The sequence below is a fragment of the Canis lupus genome, chromosome 11 (assembly GCF_048164855.1).
Source record: "Canis lupus baileyi chromosome 11, mCanLup2.hap1, whole genome shotgun sequence".
Classification (NCBI taxonomy): domain Eukaryota; kingdom Metazoa; phylum Chordata; class Mammalia; order Carnivora; family Canidae; genus Canis; species Canis lupus.
The window spans coordinates 39,539,941-39,564,931 of record NC_132848.1 but is presented as its reverse complement, the minus strand read 5'-3'; the positions used below and the strand labels follow the sequence as shown (position 1 = coordinate 39,564,931).

At 39.8% G+C, this 24,991-nt stretch overlaps 1 long non-coding RNA gene across 1 annotated transcript in view; it reads left to right on the top strand.

Annotated features, from left to right (window-relative positions):
* The window catches only part of LOC140643025 (uncharacterized), a 55,984-nt gene extending 42,057 nt beyond the window's left edge, over positions 1-13,927 (top strand). Inside the window, exon 3 of the long non-coding RNA XR_012039406.1 lies at positions 13,622-13,927. This is a non-coding gene — a long non-coding RNA (uncharacterized lncRNA). The remainder of the gene's footprint in view (positions 1-13,621) is intronic.
* The last annotated feature ends 11,064 nt before the right edge of the window (positions 13,928-24,991 follow it).

Below are 24,991 nucleotides of genomic sequence, written 5' to 3'. Positions count from 1 at the left end.
AGCGGTTTGGCGCCTGCCTTTGGTCCAGGGTGCGATCCTGGAGACCCGGGATCGAGTCCCACATTGGGCTCCTGGTGCATGGAGCCTGCTTCTCCCTCTGCCTGTGTCTCTGTCTCTCTCTCTCTCTCTCTGTGTGACTATCATAAATAAATAAAAATAAAAATAAATTTTAAAAAAATTAAAAAAAGAAGGAAATTTTCATGCAGTAGGGCAAAATAAGATGCAGGGGTGGAGATGGGAAATCAACTTTATTTTTTCTTTTCCATAGCATCTTATGACAAAGACATCCAAAGAAACCATGAGTAAGCTAACCATTTGATGCTTAGTCAAAATATCCTTCAGACTTAAGGATGACAAGTAAATAGTTTTGAACTTGAGCAAAGTTCCTATGAGCTCATCTAAGGAAGCTGCAAGAAGATGCTTTATGGCTAACTGAAAGATCTGAAGAGAAACTAGAATGAAAGGATACCAGTAAGCATAGCATATTTAACAATGAAACCAAGACAAACACAAATATGGGTGCTGAATAAACTGGTAAAGAAGAAATGACACACTGATAAAATCACAGTGCAAAGGCAAAAGAAATTGAGAAAACATAATGATCTTACTTGTAATACCTGAAATCGAAGGATAAATGTTAAAACTGACATATTTAGTCATAGATGTGTAACACTGAGAAAGTTATGGAAATGCATGTGGACTTTTTTTTTTTAAGAAGAGCAAGGATAACTCTGAAATAGATGGATAATGGGCAAAAATTACTCTTGGAAGACAAAAAAGTTTCTATAAAGTCACATGAATAAAGATAGTATGGTATTATTGTATGACCAGACAGATCAAGGGATAACAAATAAACAAACAAGCAAAAAAAGCCCTCTAGAAACTGACCCTAATTCAAATGTTGCATATGATGAATGAGGAAGGACAAAACATTCAACAATCTAGGATCTGACTATGGGGCAGGCATCTGGAAAAAAATGAAGTTACATTTTACATCAGAAATAAAGTTTAGGTTATGCTACAGGAAAAAGGACCCTAAAATCTCGTGACTTGATTCAATCCAAAAAGGGTTTCTATCTCATTTATGTTATTTAATATTGTGGGCAGATTGGCACTCTGCACCAGTCATCACTGCTGTCACTCTGGAATCCCAGCCTCTATGTGACACAACTGCTAGTTACCTTGCTGGAGAGAAGAGAGAGAACAGAGCAAAGTACGTACCATCTCTTAAAGCTTTTGACCAGAAGCGACATAGATTACTACTTCAGCTCACATTTCATTGGCCAAAGTAGATCGATCACATGGTCAAATCTAGTGTCAAGAGGGTAAAAGAAGAAAGGCACCAAATATTGTTAGAGTCTTATAGTCTGTACTAGATAACCCACTCTAAGGTCAAGGAAGCATTTTTAAATGAACAAAAGACTTAAATATAAAAATATGAAACTATAAAATGTACTAGAAGGAACTGGGATAATCCTTTTATTACTCTAGAGAAGGCCAATTTCTTCTAACTATAAACCACATTCCAAAAGCCATTAAAGAAATGGATACATTTTATTATACGAACACTAAAAATGTTTTCTTGGGAAAAAATTATAAATTCTGTCAAAAGATGAACTGCAACATGGTTAAAATATTTGTAACTTATGACAAAGGCAAAACATTAATCTCTCTAATATGTAGCTTCTATAATTCAATAAGGCAAAGGACCAACAATGTACTTAGGTGAAGAATTGAACATATTGTTCACAAAAAGGGAATATAGGTAGCTCCTAAATGAGTAAAAGATGCTTAGCCTTGTTCAGATGAGATAAATGCAAGCAAAATTACACTGAAATATCATTTTTGTTCATCACGCTGACAAAATTACAAAACTTTGATGACACAAATATTTTGGAGAGGCTCATTTTTTGCCTATTGGAATGTAGACTGGGACCTCCCCTCTTCGGGCAAAACTATCACTACCTATCAAAATTACAAACTCGTGTATACATCGTACTAATAACTCAAATTCTAGGCATTTGTCCTGAAGATAAATTCAAGCTCTTGTGAAGTAAAGGAGTACATGGCAAGTGCACATAGACAAGAGTGCTACTGAGAGAAACTACCCAGGGCTGTGCAGAGGGTCTGTTGTTGGAGATGTGCACACCACTGGTTACACAGAGAACAGAAAGTGGAATTCTGATTTGGGCTGAAACATGCCAACTAGAGGCTTGTTGATAGTTTACACTTACTTGTGCCCATACCAAACACTTACCCCAGTATAATATATTTGACAATTCTTCTCTAAAGTAATTGAGTTGACACTCTGGAAAAAAATTAGGACAGCTGGGAGAGGTGCTAGTGCTCAGATTTGGAGGTCCATCTCATAAGAACTATTTTCAAAGCAAAAAATTAAGCTTTATGGTAGAAAGTCTTGTCCACAAGCAGAGAGATATTAGGCATTCTTCCTAGTACCACATTCTAAATAAAGTGTGAGCAGAATGTTCACATTCCCCAAACACTTATAAAAAACAGGAGTAAAGTCAAGTAATGAAGAGAACTTTTAAAAGCTCTTATTGGTATCCCTAGAATGATTTAAGAAGATGGCATATATAAAAGAAACAAGAACTGGATGGGAGGATAAAGATAAGGATATCTCTTTGACTATAAAACAAAAAGTCAAGAAAATGAAAAAGATGAAAAATTTGAAACTTGAGAGGATCAATCTAGAAGGCTATCCAACTATTTATTTTTTAAAAGATTTTACTTATTTATTCATGAGAGACACAGAAAGAGAGGCAGAGACATAGGTAGAGGGAGAAGCAGGCTCCATGCAAGGAGTCCAATGTGGGACTCAATCCTGGGATTCCAGGATCACGCCCTAGGCCAAAGGCAGATGCTCAACTGCTGAGCCACCCAGGCATCCCAAGGCTATCCAACTATTAAGAGTTACAGAAAAAAGAAAATGTAGGAAGAATTTTCTTAAATACATGACAGAAAAATAATTTCCTAAGCTGAAAAAAGATATCTCTTTAAGACCATAAAATATATATAATATGCAGTCAGAACATAGCAGTGGAGCCAAGGAAGTAAAAAACAATCTCCTACATTGCTCCTTGTTAGGTAAGCGAGATCTGAAAATATCTACGTGTAAACATTATCTAGGTGATTATAAAGGTAACCAGAACAGAAGGCTTAGGCAGAGGACTGAATTGTCCTAGGTGAGCCACTTTTGTCAAAACCCAAACCCCAGAAAGTCAGGAAGTTCTCAAAAAAACAAAACAAATCTAAACTAAACCTCAAACCCAACAATGAAGGTGGTAAGCTCATGGGACACAGTAGCTAACTGCAAGAGCTGTCCATGGCCAAAGCTGAAACAATTTGAGCAAGAGAATAAAGTAGCATTGGATTATAATTCAAAATATAAAATAAATCTCTGTAAGTCTATATCAATATGGGTGAGTGAATAAATGAATGAGAGAGAAGAGACAAGTCTTTTTTTTTTTTTTTTTAAGAGACAAGTCTTCCATGCAGAAGTATTGCAAATAATTTACTCCTTCAACAAGTGTCAAACTCCTCACTCTTAACTGTGGGCTGTGACATAGTGAGCTCCGTCCAAACATTACAGTGTGAAATGGGGAAAAAGAGTAGCTTTACAGTGGGAAAAGCTGACAAACACTACTTGAGTTAACAGGCAAAGTTAACATCAACAGTGATAAGTCATGTTGGTGGCATGTACTCTTGATCTGATGTGCTGAGAATGGCATTGTTCTTCTGTGATCTTCCTTCCCAAAGTCTGTAACCCACTCCAACCATTAGAAAAACACTGAATCACTTCTGGGTCTTTGAGCCTTTTGTAGTATTTGTTCTTCTCAGTTTAGTATCTGATATGTCTTCTATCCGAGGACAAAAAAAAAAAAAAAAAAAAGAAAAAATACACTAGACAAACCCCACTTGAGGAATAGTCTACACACTACCTGACCAGCACTTCTTAAAGGTGTCAAGGTCCTTAAAATACAAGTGTGAGAAACTGTCATACCCAGGAGAAGCCTAAAAGGACATGTGCCAAATGTAATCTGTTCTTCTAGATGGGGTCCAAGAGCAGAAAAAGAATATTGAGTAAAAACTAAGGGTGTCAGGTTTGATCCAGTTGATAGTGAAATGAAATGGAGAGGCCAGGCAAAAGTGGGGTGGTAGGTACTAGGGCATATTACCGGTGGAATCGGTGTGAGGCGATAATGGCTTATGCCCTTATATGGGGCTTTGGGCAAGGTGTGGTTCCTGTTTCCTGAATAGGTCCTGTTTTTCCCATGATGACGTGTCCTCGGGCAGTCGCTAGTGGTGTGAAAGTCCCAAGGCGAGGGTAACAAGATGAAAGATCTGTCGCCATTTGTTGGTGCCTCCCGATCCCCCTTGATCCCCCTGGCCCAACAAAGGGAAGTTGAATAAAGCATGGTTAAGTTAATAATAATATGTTGTTGTTGGATCATTCATTGTGACAAATGTGCTGAAACAATGGATAATGTTAATAATGGAAGCTGGGTGGAGGTATATAGGAAATCTCTGTACCGTCTTTGTCATTCTTATGTAAATCTTAAACTATTAAAAAATCTTAAAAAGTTCATTTAAAAAATCCAAATCCTATATCTTACCCCAAATTTCTGCCTTCTCTGAAGTGGGTCAGGTGCCACATAGTCAGGATTGTTCCCTGAGCTCATGTCAACTTGGGCAGACCCTGTGTCTGTTTTAGTCTCCTGCTCACGTCCTCATTTGGCAGGAACTTCAAAGGCACCAGGATTAGGGGAATTTCTGAACATTTATCACTGTTCCTAGATCCTGGATCCCTTCTTGAAATCCCTGGAGATCTCATTATCTATTTCTAACCCTGTGCTGCACCACCAGCTCCCTGTAACTGTAATCACCACATTCCTGGCCTCTGCTCTAACCTCCTTCCTGCCTCTCACCACTTGATATATTTCTGAAGAAGAATTAAAGCATCTGAACTCTGAAAGGAGATTTAGACCAGATAGATATAGATATAGATATAGATATAGATATAGATATAGATATAGAGATTGATCCAGGGAAATGGAGGGCTCACTGCTGGTCATGACATTCTGGGCAAACTGACCCCTGGCCTGGTATCAAGGTTGAGTGTGGCCCCTTCTTGATCACCTAGCTGATCCTGACAGCAATTCTGTTTTCGATTTCATGTTATATGTGTTATACATATACACCAAAGCAACCTTGTGGGTGCATGTGTGTTGGAGTGTGTGCCTGTGTCTATATGAAGTTTGAGTCCAAAGTCCTTGAAATTTTCCTTTTGTACCATGCAGTGTTTTCTCTAAGACTACCAAGTGGGAACACTTGACCAGGAGTAGAAGAAAAACTCTTGGCTAAAAAGACACACTTTCAGTTTTTTGAATATTCTAAATGATTTTTTTCCAAATCTTTTGGAGTAAATAAAAGATAAAATATTTATCCAGTGTCTTTCTCCTTGGGCACTAAAGCTCTTACAACTCCTTTCCAAAAGAGAAGGTAAGCATGGGTTTGATTCATTAGTTAATGCAGCAGAGTGTGAAAAAATAGAATTAATTTTGATTTTTAAGCCTTGGTCGATATTTGCCTTTAGAAACAGAGGTCACATTTTTCCTCATCAAAATGAACCTAAGAATATTATACATTTGAACAAATTGTTGACCATGTGAAGTTACTCCCACTTGGATGATATAATTAAAATTTTTAGAAGCAATCTCTGAGGAAACAATCTAAATTTAGAGTTGTGTTTTGGAAAAGATATTGCAGCCATTCAAAATAATATATTTACTCTAAAAAAAAAAAAAAATATATATATATTTACTCTAGAACTTTTGCAAATTGCCCCTGGCAGTCTCAACAATAATAATAAAAATGGAAAAAAATGGAGACATCTCTGAAAGTATATTACTGGTACAGAGGTGTGGAATTCTGTGGAATTTCTTCTGTGTGGTCATATATTTGCAAATACCCATGCTGGAAATGTGTTATTTTGTCCTTTCCAAAAATCATTTTAGACTTTTTAGACAGAAAAAAAGAAGATGAAATCAATTAGAACCTCCCTGAAACAATCCCACCAAATTTCGTAATATGTTTTAGAAGTGGAAAGAAAGATATTTGAGATTTGGACGTGTAGTATACAAAAACTTGGGGTGACTTTTAAAAGCACTAATATTTCTCAGTGCTTTGCAGTCCTCAAAGGCAATCAAGTCTGATATTTACACTAATTCCCATTAATGAAGGATGGTCAGAACAAAGGCTGGCAAGGACAAGGGGCACCCCCTCCCTAAGAGGAAACCACCCTTAAAAGGATTTTATACCACCCTGGTGGGAGCCCTCCACCCTTTCCTGCACAATAGGTAGATGACAAAAACCTGATTGGGTGACAGGAGTGTAGAGGGCAATCAGATTTAAAAGAGCATCCAAAAAGTCCATTAAAATCCCTCTTGGGTTTTAATTCTGCTGGCAACCCTCTTGGGTTCCCTCCCTCTTCGAGAACTTTGTACTATTGCTGGCTCAGTAAACTTTGCTTTGCTGCCCACCACTCTTTTTGTGGGGGCTAGCTCTTCATTCTTTGAAGCAAAGTGCCCAAGAATAGTGAGCCCTGAAAGAAAGATCTTGCAACACCATCAAAGCAATAAAACAAGAGTATGATCACTTAGATTTCAAGGAAAAACACATTGTGCCTGCCAACTCTCTGTGATCCCTTCTGATGTTCAGCATTGAGAGAAAGTTCCTAGAATTGGCCATGCTAAAGTAGATCCAGATCATCTTTTTAGTGAAAATGTTGTATAAAGTACTCTACAGGGTTGAGAAGGAACAAACTATCATGGCAAACAGCAGCATGAATGAGTCTCACAATGTTGAGCTAAACAAACCAGACCCAGAACACACTGTGTGAGTCCTTTTTTATAAAGCCCAGAAACAGGCAGAACTAATCTATGGAGTCAGGGCATGGTTACCCTTTGGGGATAACATTTGGAAGGCTTGGAGAGCCTTTCATGGTTCCCATAGTATTCTCTGTCTTGATCCAGGGGCTGGTTACACAGGTGTGTTATTTTTTTTAAATTTTATTTATTTATGATAGTCACAGAGAGAGAGGGAGAGAAAGAGAGAGAGAGAGAGAGAGAGAGGCAGAGACATAGGCAGAGGGAGAAGCAGGCTCCATGTACCAGGAGCCCGATGTGGGATTCGATCCCAGGTCTCCAGGATCGCGCCCTGGGCCAAAGGCAGGCGCCAAACCGCTGCGCCACCCAGGGATCCCATACACAGGTGTGTTATTTATATTAATTGAGCTGATTGCGCTTAAGATATGGAGACCCCTCTCCATCTGAGTATAACATGGTTCAACACAAGATTTAAGACACTCTGACAGTCTTTGCCTCAAGGGAGATCGACTCTTTGCCTAAGGGTCCTGGTAAAGTCAATCCACATTCCATCAAAAAAGCTTAAATTGTGCTTATAAACACACTAAAAGTTTTGCCTGGATTTTAAGATTATTTCTTTAGATCTCAGCTATGATTTAAGTGATTACTAGAGTCTTGTGAGGCAGGGATCTGAGGAAACCACTTGCTACAAATGCTAGCAGTTCTAGGCATCTCGTTGCTTTTTTTCTGATGTTGGCTGTCAAAAGCATTTTGGATGTATTGAAGTCAAGGGGATCTGCATAAAACTCAGGTAGAGAATTGAATCTTGATTGCCTGGAAATGTTATTATTGTATGGACATTATTCACTCCCACTTCCACCAAAATGAAATTGCTCTGTAGATACAATATTTTCTTAAGGGAATGAGTCAAATATATACAGCAAGTGAAGGCCAAAAGCATCTTACTGTTTTTTTCACTGTGTTGATTTCTTAGAACCCATCCAACTCCTGGCATTAAATTCACCTCAGTAAGAACTTTACTGTTATCTAGGGGACACTATACTTTTTCATTAATTCCATCCAACTTTCCTTAAAGCAAATAAGCAGAGCTGCACAAAGCACGCAAGTTTTGACTTGGCATGCTAGTGAATAAAACTGGTATTAGCACAAATGGTTATTTAGCACTAAAAATAGTTCAGATTGTCTATCATTTCAATTTTTAAAAGAAAACCATTTAAAATCGATCTTGAAACATGGTATTTAGTATCATTACACAGTGTGTGTGATATAGCAGGTTTGGAAATACATAGTGATGTCCTGGAAGCTCTTATCACAGTAGACCACTCCACATTCAAAAATCTGTCCATCATTTGGTAGTTACTATGGCAACAGCCTAATTCTAGAGAACAGGATCACTGTGCTGGCTCACGGGGAACTCTAGGCTTGCTTTCCTCCATTCTCAAGGCAGAAACCGCCATTTCAAGTTGCTGGGGCGGAACATCTACCAGGAAATAGGGTCCCGGTGGCCTGAACAGCAGGCCTTCCTGCAGCCTTGTGTTTATTTGCTTACAAGTCACATCATGATGCCTTGCCAGGTAGATGCCTTGCAATTACTTGTTGATGCTTTTGGTTTTTGATCAAGACTCTATATTAAGAAAAGCATTTTTACATCATTTAAACATCAGTTTTCCTCTTTCTCTGCTGCTGGAAATCTTGTTACCATTTCCTGGCTGTCGTCAGGCCTCATTGTGCCTGGAGGGAAGTTCTGATGCTACCCGTGGAAATTCCTGCTAATATTCTCCAGATGGGATGGCTGATGGTGGTTTCCAGGCCGGAAGCTTGCCAGGCCGGAAGCCTGCTCTGACTGATGAGGAAGAGGCTCTCTTTTCGCATGTCTGATGCCGGCCCACTGTCTTCCCACATTTCAACATGTGGATTTAATTCTGAGCACAGTAGAATTATAAAAGCTCAGAGTCATGTAGGAATAAATCCAGGAGGCACAGCAAGTTTCTCTCTAGATCTATATAGCTTTTTGCCCTTAAATGCCCTTCAATGTCCATTAAAAAGCAAAGACAATAGAAATGTCTCTTTATATGATGGGTTTATGGGTTGTGACATTTTCTTTTCTCCTATTCAGTTTTCTACAACCACGACATATTAATTTAATAACACAAGGAAATTTATACCTTAATAATTTAGATTATTGCAATTTTAACTCTTCATCTTACAATAGTTTTTTTAAGGCTTATTAATTTATTTTAGAGAGATAAACAGAAGAGTGTGCAAGTGGGGGGAGGGGCAGAAGGAGAGAATCTTGGAGCCACTTCCCCCATTGAGCATGGAACCAGACACTGGGCTCGATCACAACACCCATGAGATCACCTGAGCCAAAACCAAGAGTGGAATTCTTAACCAACTGAGTCCTCCAGGAGCCCCCATCTTGCAATAGTATTAAATCTATAAAAAAGTTGCCAAACTAGAACAAAGAATTCCTGAACTCCTTCATCATTTTCTAAAACCACAGTACAATTATTAAAAGCTTATTTATTCATTGAAATTCTACAGTATGGAGGAGGTTTCCATCTATCTATCTATCTATCTATCTATCTATCTATCTATCTATCATCTATCTATCTATCTATCATCTATCTATCTATCTATCTATCTATCTATCTATCTATCTATCATCTATCTATTCCTCTCATCTATATTTATGTCAATATGGATATTTTCATTCTATGGATTAAAATCCCTTTCTATAATTAATTATTTTATTGCTCAAATTCTCCCAAATTTGACCATTGGGAGCCCTTTCAAAATGTCTCACATGTCCTTTTGTCATCAATAACAGTGTCATTCTTTGAGCACTGCCTTATTCTTTGGTGCCTTAAGGATACTTCTAGCTTGTCAATGAAGATGATGTGAAAATGGAGATTTCTACCTGAACCTTGGAAAAAGCTAGGATTAGGACGAGCAAAAATGGGAAAAGGTCATGGGCAAAGCACTACTTCTGTGTATAATGTTTAGTGATTAAGAACAACAAAAAAATCTGTGCCAAAGTAAAAAGAAAAGATGTGCAAAGTTCATCTTGAACTTTCTCTGCCTCAGGCCTGGAATTCAGTCATTACCTCTGAAAATCTCTGTTTTCCATTTATGTATGTATATGTGTATGTACATATGTATGTATTTATTTATTGGAGAATAGTATCAGAAACAAAATCAGAGTGCTAGATAAATTATAGTTTATTTAAAACAAAATCTCAGAGATAGTTTTATTAGTTCATCTTTTTTTTTTGCTGTTTTTAAAAATTCAGAACAAGATGTTATTTAAAAATGGTACTGCTGGTACAGAGTATCACATTTAAAAAAAATAATGCTATTTCCTTTCTGATTACAAAAGTGATACATATGCAGTGTGGAAAATTTTTTAAATAGAGAAAGGTACGAATAAAGAAGTAAAACAATTTAGTTCTCATTCCCAAGTGTTAATCATAATTAACGTTTTTAAAATTTATCTTTTTTCTCTTTGAATTTTTATACATTAAAAGAAATAAGAAACCATACTGTGCATAATGCTATAGTTTGCCTTTTAAAATTTAACAGTATGTTTTTGAACATTTCTAGGCTATTAAAAAGTCCTCCTAAAATATTCTTTTCATGAGTGTATAATATTACATTTTATTTACTCTATTTCTTGGAAATATATGATATTTCTCAGTTTTTAACTTTATTTGTAATCTGACAACAAATATTCTTATACATGAATCTTTGAGCTCATCTCTGTATATTGCAGGTCACATTTAACATTTTTAAAATTTATTTTCTTATTTTTCTATAAACTGGTTTATAAATAGCAATGCTTTAATAATTTTTAAATTAGGAATGGGAGCTTTCCAGAATGCTATACTATAGGTTACTACTTTTCAGAACCTAATTAGTTTTCTGTCTTTAGCCCATGCTTACCAGAAAATATACATATGTATTTTTAAAATACATATAAATATATACATATACATAAACACATGTATATATTATACATATATGTATATATATATAAATATATATTTATATAAATACATTCTATACATACATATATATCTTATAATGGATATAAATACTTCTATACAGTATGACAGAAGTTGAATTACCATTATCATTTTATCAAACTACTAAAACAATGGTTTTAGATATCAGTTCAACTTTGGTCAGTGCTATATGTAAGCGTTCATACCTGTTATGATAAGAATTTCACACACACAAAAGTGGATTTCACAATTATTGTTAAAAAAATAAATTGATAGCATGTGATCTTATTATTTATTTTTGATAGATTTTGGAATGGTCAGAAATTTATTTGCAATCACTTAAACTTCCCTGAAATGGAAATCCCATAGCTAGGAGTTCAGTCTTCAGGAGATATACAAATGGGTTGGGCTGATGGCACCCATGCTTGAAACCGCAGGCGCCAAACTGCTGCGCCACCCAGGGATCCCGAAACCAAGTTTTATATAATTTAATATTTACAGCAGTATTACAAACTCTGGGTGCTGTAGGGTTTTAAAGAAAGGGGGCAGTATATGGATCAAATATTCCTGCATGGCTTCTGGGAGGCAGTTGAACTTGGTATATAGGCGGTATATAGCTCAGCTTCACTAGGGCAATGTTTGTATCATCACAGTAAGAATGAAACAGCTGAAAAGAGTCAGGGAGGACATGTTGTGAATGGGAAATGGCAAAAGTTTCTGGAGAGATGAGCCTGGTAAAATCATCGTCTGTGCTTTCCTCCCTAAATAGCCTTCCTTATATCTGAAGAGCCTTCTCCAAAGATGGGTAAGCCCAATCCAAATGTCAAATCCTCAGCCTAAGGCAAAGTTTTTTTTGTTTTCCCAAACAATGAAAAATCAGTAAGAGTCAGATTATGAAGAGACAGGACATCTCCAATGTCATGAATTTTTGCAATGTGATTGATTACGTAGATACTGTCAATAGTGTATCACAGTCTATTGTGTGATGAATTAATACTTATTTTGTCCAATTTTTATTTCTTAAAATCTATATTAAGGAGAGGAAAATGTCTTAGAAGGTTTTTATAATGAAACATTCAATGTTCTATGGAAATTGACACATGAAATTGACAGTAGCTTGTGAAACTCAATGATCATGCGCCTAAATATATTTACAGGCCATTGAGCTTTCAGATATTGCTGAGGCAGAAATAGATGCAGGCTGAGTGATGGAAGTCCTATGTTCCACCGTCACATGGGAGTGCTTTCATTCTCCCCCACCCTCACAGACTGTGTCTCAGTGTTATCTTGATGCAGCCATCTGGCAAAGTGGATGAAGATACTATCTTCTAGCATACTTCTGAGAAAGTTAGGTAGCTCACTTGGCAGGGAGAGGCAAGAAGAGCTAAAAATGCTGCTTCTCTCTGGGAGCTTGGGCTTTTTCTGGGCCCCACGTGGGGGTGGGTACTTCTGCAGCTGATGAAGCCCCAGAAACAGTCTGGTTGTGGGGAGGGGAATGAGTCAGACTCACAGTACTATGTGTGTGATCCAAATAGGTGAACAACCATAGTTTCTACAAATATGATCACAAGGAGAAGATTTTAAGTACAGGGTTGTCACTACATTTTTTACCTTCAGTGGAAATATTTTCCTATTTTCTGAACCATAAATAGGAGCATTGGCAGACATATGGTCTAACAAAAGTATAGAGAGTTTTGCTTTTTTGTTGTAATTGAGGCTCTCTGAGAAAATCTTAGACAAATGGTGGGGTGAGGTTTCTAATATATCCCCTTTTCTTCTCCCATCTCAGTCTGGGATCCTTTCAAACCCCAGGCCTGCAGATCCTAAGCCTCCACAGTCAGAACAGAGACAAGATCCTGGGCTTTTGTCATCCAGGCACTTACAAGTCTAGGCTAGAAACAGCCACATTAACTCATCATCTCAATAAAAGGTTTGTGTGTGGGACAAATTCCTGAAAGGAACAAGACTCATTAAAAGGCATTTCCTCCTTTGCATATTATGTCAGCTTTATTTTTTACTTTTTAAGATTTTCTTTATTTATTCATAAGAGACACAGAGAGAGAGGCAGAGACATAGGCAGAGGGAGAGGCAGGCTCCCTGCAGGGAGCCAGATGCGGGACTCGATCCCAGGGCCCCAGGATCACGACCTGAGCTGAAGGCAGATGTTCAACCACTGAGCCACCCAGGTGCCCTGTCAGCTTTAATTTATATTTTTTAACTTAGATGAGTACTGAGAGTCAGATTTCACACTTGAAAGCATTAAAAACTTTCTTTCTAGAATTTCTACTGACTACACCCTTCTCAGGGTTATAAATCCTGGAAATAAGTGGTGTTAAAGAATCTATGTTTTCACAGGGACATTCAGCACACACTAGGCTCACTAGTGTTGTAGACAAATCGTCTTAGTCATTGGCCGGGCCCACATGACTTGGCAGGACATGGGGGTCAGAGGGGACATGCTAAACAACCTTTTAGGTGTATCTTCATGGGAACTCAATAAGTGTCAAACGCCCGAGAGGTGATAGCTTGAAGGATAGGCACACCAGATGGATGTCATGGGTCCTCCAGCAGAGGATGGGCTGTCGAGAACACTGAGGGGTCAGTTCTGATTGGCCCAGAGACAGGCAGTGCTGCTGATGAAGGCTGAGGTCCTCCGTTCCCCGGGCCGGGAGATGACAAGTATTAATGACTGCTCTACGTTTTGTCATTCAGAACAGAAATCAAAGAGAAGGCAAGACTGCACACCCTGAAAACTTCTTATCATCTGTAATTAGCTCCTCATGAGGAGAGTCCTATCAGAGCCAAGATATGCTGAGCCCAACTCACACCGGACTCACACCGGCTCCTGCGTGGAGATCGTGGAGATCCAGGGAGGGCAGCCTCACAGATGATGTATTTATGAGAACTGATCGTGCTCCCGTGGAACAGAGAACACTAGCACAGAGAGCACTGGGTCCGTGCACAGTAGGTTTTGGAGAGAATAACATGTATTTTGACTCAATAAATGCTGCTTGTTTAGGTGTTTAGGTAACTGTGTTTTGGATGTAAGCTCCTGTCATGGCACTTAGCAGCCTGGACTGGAATCACAGGTTTTCTGCTGACATTGAGGTGTCAGGCCTATGACAATGAGATGCTGTCACTAAAGCTGTGGTTCACCACCTGGGACCTGGCTCATCTGGGGGCCTGGAGTGCCAGCTGCTGGCAGCTCACAACTCAGTCTTCTGGGGATTGCCTCTGTGCAGGAAGCTGCCTCACCTCCACTTGTGCCCAAGGCTGTTCAGTGGGACAGGCCTGTTCCTTTGACTCAATAGGGAGAATGTGGCAGGGCCGTGGGACTCCATAGCTTCCAATGGGGCCTCTGTTTCAAGTGCCTCACAGCTCAACCTCTCTGTCTGCCCTTCCTGCTTCTCTCACCCCTCTTCGGAGTGGTCCCTGGGTGTATGCCCCCCATCAACCTTCTGCATGCCAACCTCAAAGTCTATTCCCAGGAAGCCCAAATACAGAAGACACTCTAGGCTCAAGCTGTTGGAAATGGGAGACTTCCACCTATTTTTGCTGTTGGCAGGCTCAGCTTTACCACATTATAAAGCCATCTTGTCTTCCATGTCGTCCAAGGGAGTGATATTCAACAAGAGGTGATTTTGGCAAAGTCTAGAGATATTCTTGTCGATCACAAGTGGTGGAGGGAAGGGGTAGGGATACTACTGGCATCTAGTGGATGCAGGTCAGGGATGCAGTAAACATGCCACAATGCCCAGGACGGCACACACAGCAAATTGTCTAGCCCCAAATGTAACAGTGCCAAGGCTGAGAAACCCTGGCCTAACAGCTTCCAGTGGAAAGATTCATAGCAGGTGTTTTCTAGAGAAAGAGTGCTGAGTAAAGTCTATCTGCTAGGCCAGTGGTTCTAATGTCAAGTGTGAGTCAATATCCCTGGAGAATTTGTCATGGGACACATTGCTGGGCCTGCTGCCAGTCTCTGATTCAGCAGATCTGGAGGCTTTGGGGGGATTTGATGATTTGCATTTCCAGCAAGTTCCTGGGTATATTGACACTGTTGATCTGGGGGCCTCACTCTGAGAACCATCAGAGTGAGGCTCAGCTGGCCTGTATGTAAAGTTGCACCCATAAAGACATATGCTTTTGGGATGGCAAGAGCAATGCCTTGCTCAGATGCTCACATTCCACACTGTGCTCTATTTGTATCTTTCAGATATTCTGATTTGGTTTGGGTCTGTCCAACCACAATTCCTGAGGCAATGAGCATCATCTTTTTAACATTTTTGATAAAAGGAAGCTTCTAAAGGGAAGTTGGTATCTGGGAGCATTTGTGTTCGGGAGGACAACGACAGCCACAATTGCAAGACAGAGCTTCATAGTTTAGACAATCTCCCACAAAGAGTGGGACCATAATGCTAGCGTGGCTCTTTTCCATCAGGGTTCTGGCAGAAGCACTAAGGGTCTAAGAGTTCAGGTGCCACCCAATTCGTTGACTGGTCACTGGCCATGAACAAAGTGGAACTTGAGCTTAGCTCCCCACAAGTCCAGGTCTCCCAAGGCTGCAGCAGACTTGGTGACACAACAAGGACAATTGTCAAATAATGACTGAGCATCCACTGTGAGCGTCTGGGGCTGGGCAAGCATCCAGGAGGAGAACAGAATATACTGAGACTGCCTATGGGGGTTTGCACACGAGGGAGCAGACAGGAAAGAAAGAGGGAAAAGAAGTCCATGCTAAGGAGAAGAATGAAAGCAGGAGAGGGATATGGCATGTTCATGGTGGGGGTTTACATTTCAGATGGGACACCAGAGGAGGTGGCCAATTTGAGTCATGACCTGCCGGAGGTGGTGAATCACCTTCTAGACTGAGGTGAGAGCCAGATCAGGGGCCTCAGGGTAGGCTGGTCAGGCATAACTGACAAAGAACGAAGAGGCCAGGGTGACCACTGGGGTGCCACCAGGGGGAGGGTGGCAGGAGAAGAGGTCGGAACAGACTGTTGTAGAGCCTTTGGGTCAGAAGGAAGACTATAGCTTTGGCTCTGAGTAGCGGGGTATGCACCGGGGCTTTGTGCAGAGGAGGACCATGGTCTGACATGTTTTAACTAAATTACTCTATGATAAACTACAGAGTGAAAAGGGGGAAGAAAGGAGATGTGTGGCGTGAGGAGGCCACTAAAGATCCCAGTGAGAGATGGCAACTGGTGACAAAGGTTTAGTGCCGGGAGGTGGCAGTAAGGGTGGTGGAGAATGAGTCTCCCAGTTCTTCACTTCCTTCTTTGTCTCCTTGAAGGACCCTCCTCACCTTCTTGAAAGTGTGCTAGGGGCTGACTCTGGTTGTTGGAATGCCCTGTTGTTATCTCCTTAAAGATTTCCCTATTATGAAGCCAATGTTTGTACAAACTGACATTATGGGTTGGGTGTCCTAGAGGCAGATCATGAGATAAGGGTTCATTTGAAGGTGATTTATTATTAAATGCTCCTAGAAAATCCCCTTGGGAGAGGTGTAGGGGAGTGAAAGGTGACCATCTAGCCCAGTTTACCAGTGACCAAGAAGTTTCTGGGATGCAGACTAAAACCAGTACAGTCCCAGGCAAACCAGGGTAAGTGGTCACCCCAGTTGAGAGGTGAAGGGAAGGAGACCAATCAAAATGTGCTGCCATACAGACCCCACAGAAGGTAACTTTGGCTCAGATCTGGTGGTTGAAGTCACAATTTCTAGGCACTTCTCACTTCTGACCCAGGCAACCTGGATCTGGTAGACTAAGAACAGCCTCTGTCAACAAGGAGCAAGAGGGAGTTTGGAGGGACAGACACCAGATCCTGTGGGCACAATTGCTACAGGGATGGAGGGGACAGGGCAAAGCCCCAGATGCCTTGGCTACAACTCTACTAAAATCTTCACCTTGGTAACATAAAGATGAAAACACACATCACCTTTGAGGATTTTTCTTGACCTCTTAAAGTTCTCTGAATGATGAGAAACTGAAGAGCTGTTTGTTTTATTTTGATTTTGTTCCCTGTACTAATGATTGGATGTAGCAGAACCTGGAACTGTCTGATAAACAGAGAAGTGTAGGGTCCCAGGTAAGACCTTTTCAGGAAACACCTGCAGTGCAATCTCTCCTGGACGGAGACTGTGCTAAAGGAGGGGAAGATGGGAGCCCATAGGATTCTGTCATCTGCAAACACTGAGTCACAAATGGTAGAAGCTTCTTGATAACTTCCAGCTGAAACACGGTTGGCACAGTGTCATCATCATGACTTTCTTTGCAACATTGTCAAGAATACTAACAGTATTCACAGCGATTACAATAATTTATCATCAGGCAACCAGTTTCATACAAAATGTGTCAAATTTTGTTCAGTGCTTCTAGGGACAATGGAATGGTGTATGTACCATTTGCTGCCAGCATCACAGTAGTTTACAAATAAATTTCTAAAGGCAATGACCAGCTATTTCCTTGAAGAAATGTAATTTTCTTCTTTAATCCATAAGGAGCCATTATGTTAATTAGATTATGTAGAAATGAAATATGAGGATTATTATAGCCATTGTATATCTTTCTAAATCAAGATATTTGCAGAAAAAAATTTTTAGACAACAAAGAATCTGGTAGTTCTGTGCATTGAAGCAGGGGATAATATGGGCTTTATTTTTAAAAAAAGAGAGCTTGGAAAAATTACCATTTGCTTATATATTTTTTTCCTTCAGTTAGTAGGACCCATATATATAATTCTCTCTAAAGACAGATTTCATTGAGGTAAGTTCCAGTTCCTTTTCATTGACTTAAAAATGCTATAGGGATGCCATTATAAGCCTTGTGCTAACTACATTTTTTGGACTAATGCTTGGAAAATGTTTAGGAATTTGAGTTTTCTCATTTGGTCTCTGAAGTTTGCAGTTGCCTCTATTCTACATCATGCTATCAGAACACATCCCTGACATTGACAGGCCCATCTCCTATGCAAGGAGCAAGGAAGGCAGCAGCCAGAAAAAGAAGGTGACGGCATCTGAAGCAGATTTGTCATGGAAAGAAAATGTAACATTGGCAAATTATTCATACATTTATTACTCCAATGAATATTTATTGAATTCCTCCCAAGTGCCAGACTGCTGAGTACAGGGCTGGCAAAAATGAGGAAGAGTCAGGCACTGCCTATAGTTTTAAGGAGAAGATAAATAAATGGGCAAGTACAATGCTCTGTGTACTTACGAGTTCTACCTCTTTCCACAGGGAGATGAGGAGCATGTGAAATATTAGGAGTTTAGGAAAGTTTCCTGGAGGAACTACTCTCTGAGCTGAGTTTTGAAAGAGGAGGAAGGAAAGCTTTTCACGAAAGCCACGTGGAGGGAGCAGAAGGTGGAGAAGTATCCTGTGAAAAGCAAGGGCCTTGGTAGACTCAGAGCACTAGACTAGTGAAGATTCTCATGTGATGCGATTAGGGTTGCTGCTTGTCAGGCTCAGACTACTGGTTAATGCAAGTCATTATAAAAAAGGACATGTGTAGTTTAAACATTTGGTTACATTGAAATCATAGTGTACTTAACATTTGGCCAATTTTTAAATAAAAGACCAAGGCTTTTTATTTCTTTAAAAATTTTTTTTAAAGATTTTATGTATTTATTTGTGAGAGACACAGAGAGAAAGGCAGAGACATAGGCAGAGAGAGAAGCAGGCACCCTGTGGGCAGCTCAAGGTGGGACTCAATCCTGGGACCCCGGGGTCACGACCTGAACCAAAGGCAGACACTGAACCACTGAGTCACCCAGGTGTCCCAAGACTGAGGCCTTTTGTTGGTAATATACTGTTTCATATTTTCTTTCTTGCGTGAGCTATGCCCTTAATGCATCCTCTAGATTCCTATTTCTCTTTCTTTCAAGTGAAATGAAAAAATGAAGTCATCTGGAAACAACTTTCTGGAGAAAATTTCTAGAGCTTTACATCCTTTTTCAATCTTTTACTGAGATTTTATCCAAATTAAAGAGTAATTATTTTTATGAACTCCCGTTTATCAAGTCTTTCCAAAACATTCAATTTAGTTTTCACAGAAACAACTCATTTTTGTCTTTATAGTTTACTGATTGATATAGTTTTTAATTAAATTATGACAGTAAGTGCTAGCATAAACATTTGTGGGAAGAGCTATCTCCAGATGATCACTAACACAGTTGGTGAAGCATGGTTTTGTGGGCCTGCTTGTGAGGAAGTGGCCTATTTGCTGTAAGTCAGTTGTTTTACAGAGGAATGAGAGTGTCACCACTCTCATGGGCCAATCCAGCCCCATCAGCTAAACAAATGAATTTAGGGACTGTAGAATGGAATTCAAGATGGCAGAAGTATAAAGTTCAATAATTGTACAAGTTGATATTAAAGAACTTAGTAGCAACATATGAATGACCTTATCTGCATAGATGTTTGACTTTTTTCTTGCCAGATATAAAAAAATGCCTTAGATTGCCCATGAAGTGGAGTAAAAAGGGGAAATGCAAGGAAGAGGTTCATCGGAGAGTGCTTCTGTGGATCAACACTTGTAGGGTATTGAAGGCAGAATGTAAATTGTAACAAGTTACAGCTGATCCAGGGGAGCTCCGGAGCTAGGATGGCTCCTCAGAGTTGTCCTGTCTTGAAGAAAAACAGTCCTGCCTTTATGCCAAAATCCCATCTCCTATACCTGTCAATCACTGGATATAGGCTAGATTGCCTTCAAGTACAGGGATATGATAAATATATCTGGTCTTTGTTCCCAGGTCCTGGCACAAAGCTTCAAATCCTTGGAATTTTCTCAGTGATAGGGCTTTGTTCTGCTAGTAAGGTAATTCAAGGTGGGCCCCTAGATAGCTTTGGGAGGGGGGCCGTTACTGGGATACCAGCCACAGTGAGTGGGGGAGGGTGGAGGGATTGAAAATTGAGTTCAATCTTGTGAACAATCATTTAATCAAACATGTCCCATAAAAGTCTCTGGATGCTGAGGCTCAGTGGAGCTTCCTGGTTGATGAACACACTAATGTGCTGGGGGGATGATACACCTGTCACAAGGACAAGGAACATCTATGTACCCCACCCCCACCTGACCTTACCCTATATGTGTCTTCCTAGTCTGTATCCTTTATAATACAATTTTATTTGTCAATATAGCACTTTAGGTGAGTTCCGTGAGTTGCTTTAGTGAATTATTAAAATTGAGGGGGTTGTAAGAGTCCCTAAATTTATAGCCAGTTGGTCAGAAGAATAGGCATCCCCAATGCTTTGAAGCTGAAGGGATCAGTATCAATTTGCACTTGCAGAGATGCCACATGAGGCACACAGCACAATTAGGGTTGCTTCTTGACTTGAGCTTTTGGTAGACAGCTGTCACCCTCTGGTAACTGTCTGGATTTTTAAGGGCTAAACTGATGATTTAATGTGGTTATGTCAGGGACCAGCACTGCTATATCCTATATGGTTTTAGGGTAATACCAGTCTCTGAAATTGTCCGGGAATCAAAGATGTTTTTGATTTACTATGTTGGCTGGGCGGGCAGGTGGGGGAGCTGGTTAGAAATTTCCATTTGTCTGTCTCCACAATGAAGCTCACCTCACATGTCAAGGAGTCATTGTGTGGATCCTGTGAAATCTCACATATATCCTTTCCAATTATGATTTGGGTGGCAGGGGGAATGACCATGGGGTGGGTCAAGGACCTATTGTAAGCTAGATCTGAGCCAGAACTCCATTTCTTTCTTGGGTTTTGTATACTCTTATTCTAACAGGGAGGTCATGATAATACCTCATGTTTCTCGGTGTATCAACTCAGATGTTCTGTACCACTGTCATTGATATACTTAGGTGCTTTCTTTTCCCTGGAGTATGATTTCCCTGGAGTAATGGGCCATATGTCCTTTTAGAAAAGGACTGGAAATGTTAGTGAACACAATCACATAGTATTGCAGGGTTCTTCCTCCTAGGGACTTGGCCTCTTCTTCAGTCTATAGGATCTAGGTCTGAATATTTAGGTTCAGATACTGGGAAAGTGATTGTGATATTTTGTTGCAGCACCAATTCTTGGTGTTCTCTTGGTCTATCTTTGTTTTGTCTTGATTTTACTTTTATTTTTTTTTTAATTTTTTATTTTTTTATTATTTATGATAGTCACACAGAGAGAGAGAGAGAGAGAGAGAGAGAGAGAGAGGCAGAGACACAGGCAGAGGGAGAAGCAGGCTCCATGCACTGGGAGCCCGACGTGGGATTCGATCCCGGGTCTCCAGGATCGCGCCCTGGGCCAAAGGCAGGTGCCAAACCGCTGCGCCACCCAGGGATCCCTGTTTTGTCTTGATTTTAGACTGAATATTACCCTTGTTGTCTATCCATGTATCTTGTTTGAAAACATGGCATGATATGTTATCTCCATAGCATTTTGGTTGTTACAGTGACCTTGCATTTATTATGAAAATTGTACCATCTTGCTTCTCATGTTCTCACCCAACCTCTATTATTTGGGGATTTTATCATCCTTATTGTTATCAAGAACCCAGGGCTAACATCATCTCCTACTATCAGTCCTTGTCTATAGAGCACAGTCATCTCTGAGATTTTCAGTGATGCAACCACCCCTCTAACCAGTGTAGTTTTTATTGCTTTGGTGGTATTTCCCATGTTTCTGACAGAACCTTGTCAGCCTCTGTCTTCTGGACATGTGTAGAGCTTCCCTCTAGCAGGTCTATTTCTCTGAGCCTTGAATCCCCATTCCATTGTCTGTCATGGTCCTTCTGGTATGTTGACTTCATATACATGAACTACCACTTTCTCCAATGTTCTAAGAAACATGCAAGCATGGCATTAGCACTGTCTTCTGGAGTCTTTGCCAGGATATTAAATCGTGTATCAGCAGATGGTATTTCCATATGCATAAACTTTCATACAACTTTTCTGTCTCCCTTGATTCACACATTTGAAATAGTTTCCATATATCAACTCCTGCTAGCTCATGTTTGGTAGGTCCTGTGACTTCTTTGGACACAGTACTTTCCTCTGTTAGTAGGCCTAGCCCCTTCCTTGCAAGTTTATAATATGACTTGAGTTATTCATTTGTGTCCAGGAGAGGAATTAGGAGTAGGTCCTAAGGAGGTGTATGTTGTCTTGTAAGCTACAGACCTGCTCATCACCTTCAAACCTTCAAGAAAGAGAAGAGAACGGTAGTATTTAACTGGAAAGAGTAAGCTACGTTAGCAGACCTGGAGATTTCAGAGTTATCTACATTCAAAATTTTCAAGTTTGTGAGCCCAGATATTCTGCGTCTTAGGGCTCCAACTCCTTTCCAAGGGCACTGACCTTGGCATAGAAGACTTTTTGGGGTTAAAATTTTAAACTTCTCTGCAGTTCTGCTATTCTTTTAAGTAGAGTAACCTCCAGCTACAGAAGATGAAAGTCACCCTATGCCAAAGAAGCTCTCTGACTCAGACTTACTCAGATTAGTCACTGTCAGCCTTTCCTCATTTTTTGTTTCTTAAATGTGTTCACTGCACCCAAATATGGCTACCTGATTCCACAGTCCTTCATTTCTATTTTCCTGAAATTCTCAGGCGCTGAGATATTCCTCACTCTAGTACAGTACTTTGCATGGTATCCCATTCCAATTCACTATTAGTGAAAGCTAATTTCATAGCTATAGGATGCCTGGGGCTGTTTATGCCCCACCCAACACCAGTGATAGGGTTCCCCTGGCCAACTGACTAGGGCTAATCTACTCCCAAAATCTCATGTAGAATCAGCTTCCTCAAACCACTGCTGGTGGCACCAACTCTTAGGTAAGTCTTCAGGAAGCAGGGGCACCTGGGTGGCTTCATGGTTGAGCATCTGCCTTTGGCTCAGGTCATGATCTGGGGTCCTGGGATGGAGTCTGTGGGGAGCCTGCTTCTCCCTCTGCCTATGTCTCTGCCTCTCTTTCTGTGTTTCATGAATAAATACATAAAATCTTTTTTAAAAAAGTCTTCAGAAAGCAGACCCCGAAACAGAGATTCTTATGTGTGGAAGTATTTATTAGAAAGTGTTCCAGGATCAACATCTATAGGGAAATGAAAGAAGTAGGAGTGAGTGAGCAGAGGGAAGAAATAGCTGCTGGGAACATCCTACAGAAAGCTCTACAGCTGAGATGGCCCTTCAGATTTGTCCTGAGTCGAGGCAAGGTGGTCAGGCCTTTACATACCTGCATTGACTAGTCATTAGATGGGGGCTGTTCCTGGGGTTGGGGGTGACCTAGGGTAAAGCTGCTCTCTTTGGTGGAGGGCAGCTCCTGGAGAGTCATTCAGTTAGCTCCCAACACCACTGGCAATTGGGGGAATGAGTGCTCAGTTCCTGAAGGAGGATCATGGTCACACCCCACAGATCCCCTTAGAGAATTTCAAATTGGGAAATTAACATAATCAAATTCTTTCTTTACAGTAATCATCCTGTCACAGGTGAGAAAAAAGGATTAAAAGAGTTCATGACAAATTGGTAATGCCATGCTAATAAATACATTTATACTTATATTTGAATTTGTATCTATACTATTTATATTTATATCTATATTTATTCATATTTATATCCAAAAGACAACATATTTCTACCATGAAAAAACTCCAAGGTAGGAATTGTAATACATATATAGAAAAATATAGTCTGTAAATGACAGTAATTCAGCTAGGTTATTTCCATTTCTAGCCTTCATAAATCTTAATATAATTCCATTGTTAGTCAATTTTCCATTCACTAAAGTGTTTTCATTCCAGTGCCATGATGCAGCTGAAGCAAAGAGGCAACTGCATTCTTACTTAGTGATAACAGGTTAAACAAATTGAGATTCTTATGTAAGTTTCATGAGAATTGGGATATGGATAGAGTTATAATGGATGCAATAGTAATGAGAAATAGATCTAAAGCTAATGAATAAAAGAGGGTAATGGTCTTTGTGAGCACTTAGTCACTGTTCGATCTATAGTCTTGGTGGAATATAAAGGAAGAGGAGACATGAGATAGAAAGATACACAACGTTAAGAGAAATTCTATCCTTTTGCTTTATAGGGGTAACCTATAAATATACACCTTGTAAGAAGTTTTGGAAATATGAACAGTAAAGAGTAAAAAATAAAAACATTCTCTAATCTTTTCGCCAAAGGATAATAAATGCTAAGATCTCCATTATTTCTTTTATGAGACTATTTAAAACAAAATTATATTATATATGTAAGGCTTATTTCCTTAAGAGCACATTATAATTTTTAAAACATTATTGGAAGACTCTTACTCTTAGTTCTCATGTAGCATTCTACACATCATATGAATTTTTTCTTGACTATTGATCATTGAGGCTGTTCCACAGTTTTGTTTTACTGTACTAATCAATGTTGGGAAAAACATTGCTTTATGAAAAATTTCAATATAGGCCTTGTTAGTTTATGAAGAAACACTTCTAAAATCAAAGATAATGGGTCAAGTTACATAGTTACATAACTTTTTTAAAAAGGCCCTTGATTAAATCACCAAAGTATTTCCAGACACATAGTTCCATTCTCCACTCCTTTCAGCAATGTGTGTAAATGTTCACCTAACCACATTCTTACTCAGAATGGAGTATGGTTTTAACTTTTTGCCAATGTGATAGAAGTCAATGTGATTTTGTTGTTGTCTTGTTTCACATTCTTTTAGTAGCTAGTGCTGACTTAGCTATTTGAGTATTACAAACGGTCTACCCAGAGCCATACCTATATAGGACAGAGTGGTGCCCATATAATCCCTCACCTAGTTCTGAATTTTTCTTTTTTTCTTTTTTAAGGTTTCATTTATTTATTCATGAGAGACACAGAGAGAGGCAGAGACACAGGCAGAGGGAGAAGCGGGCTCCCTATGGGGAGTCCTATGTGGGACTCAATGGATCCCAGGACCTCAGGATCACTACCTGAGCTGAAGGCAGACCCTCTCCATTGAGTCACCTAGGTGCCCCTAGTTCTGAATTTCTGATGCACATTCACACAGAGCAGCTCTAGATGTTCTATAGGAGTATGCCACTCAGAGAAGATAGAATATCAAACACTACACTTCCCAGGGTACTAAATGTCTGTGTTTGG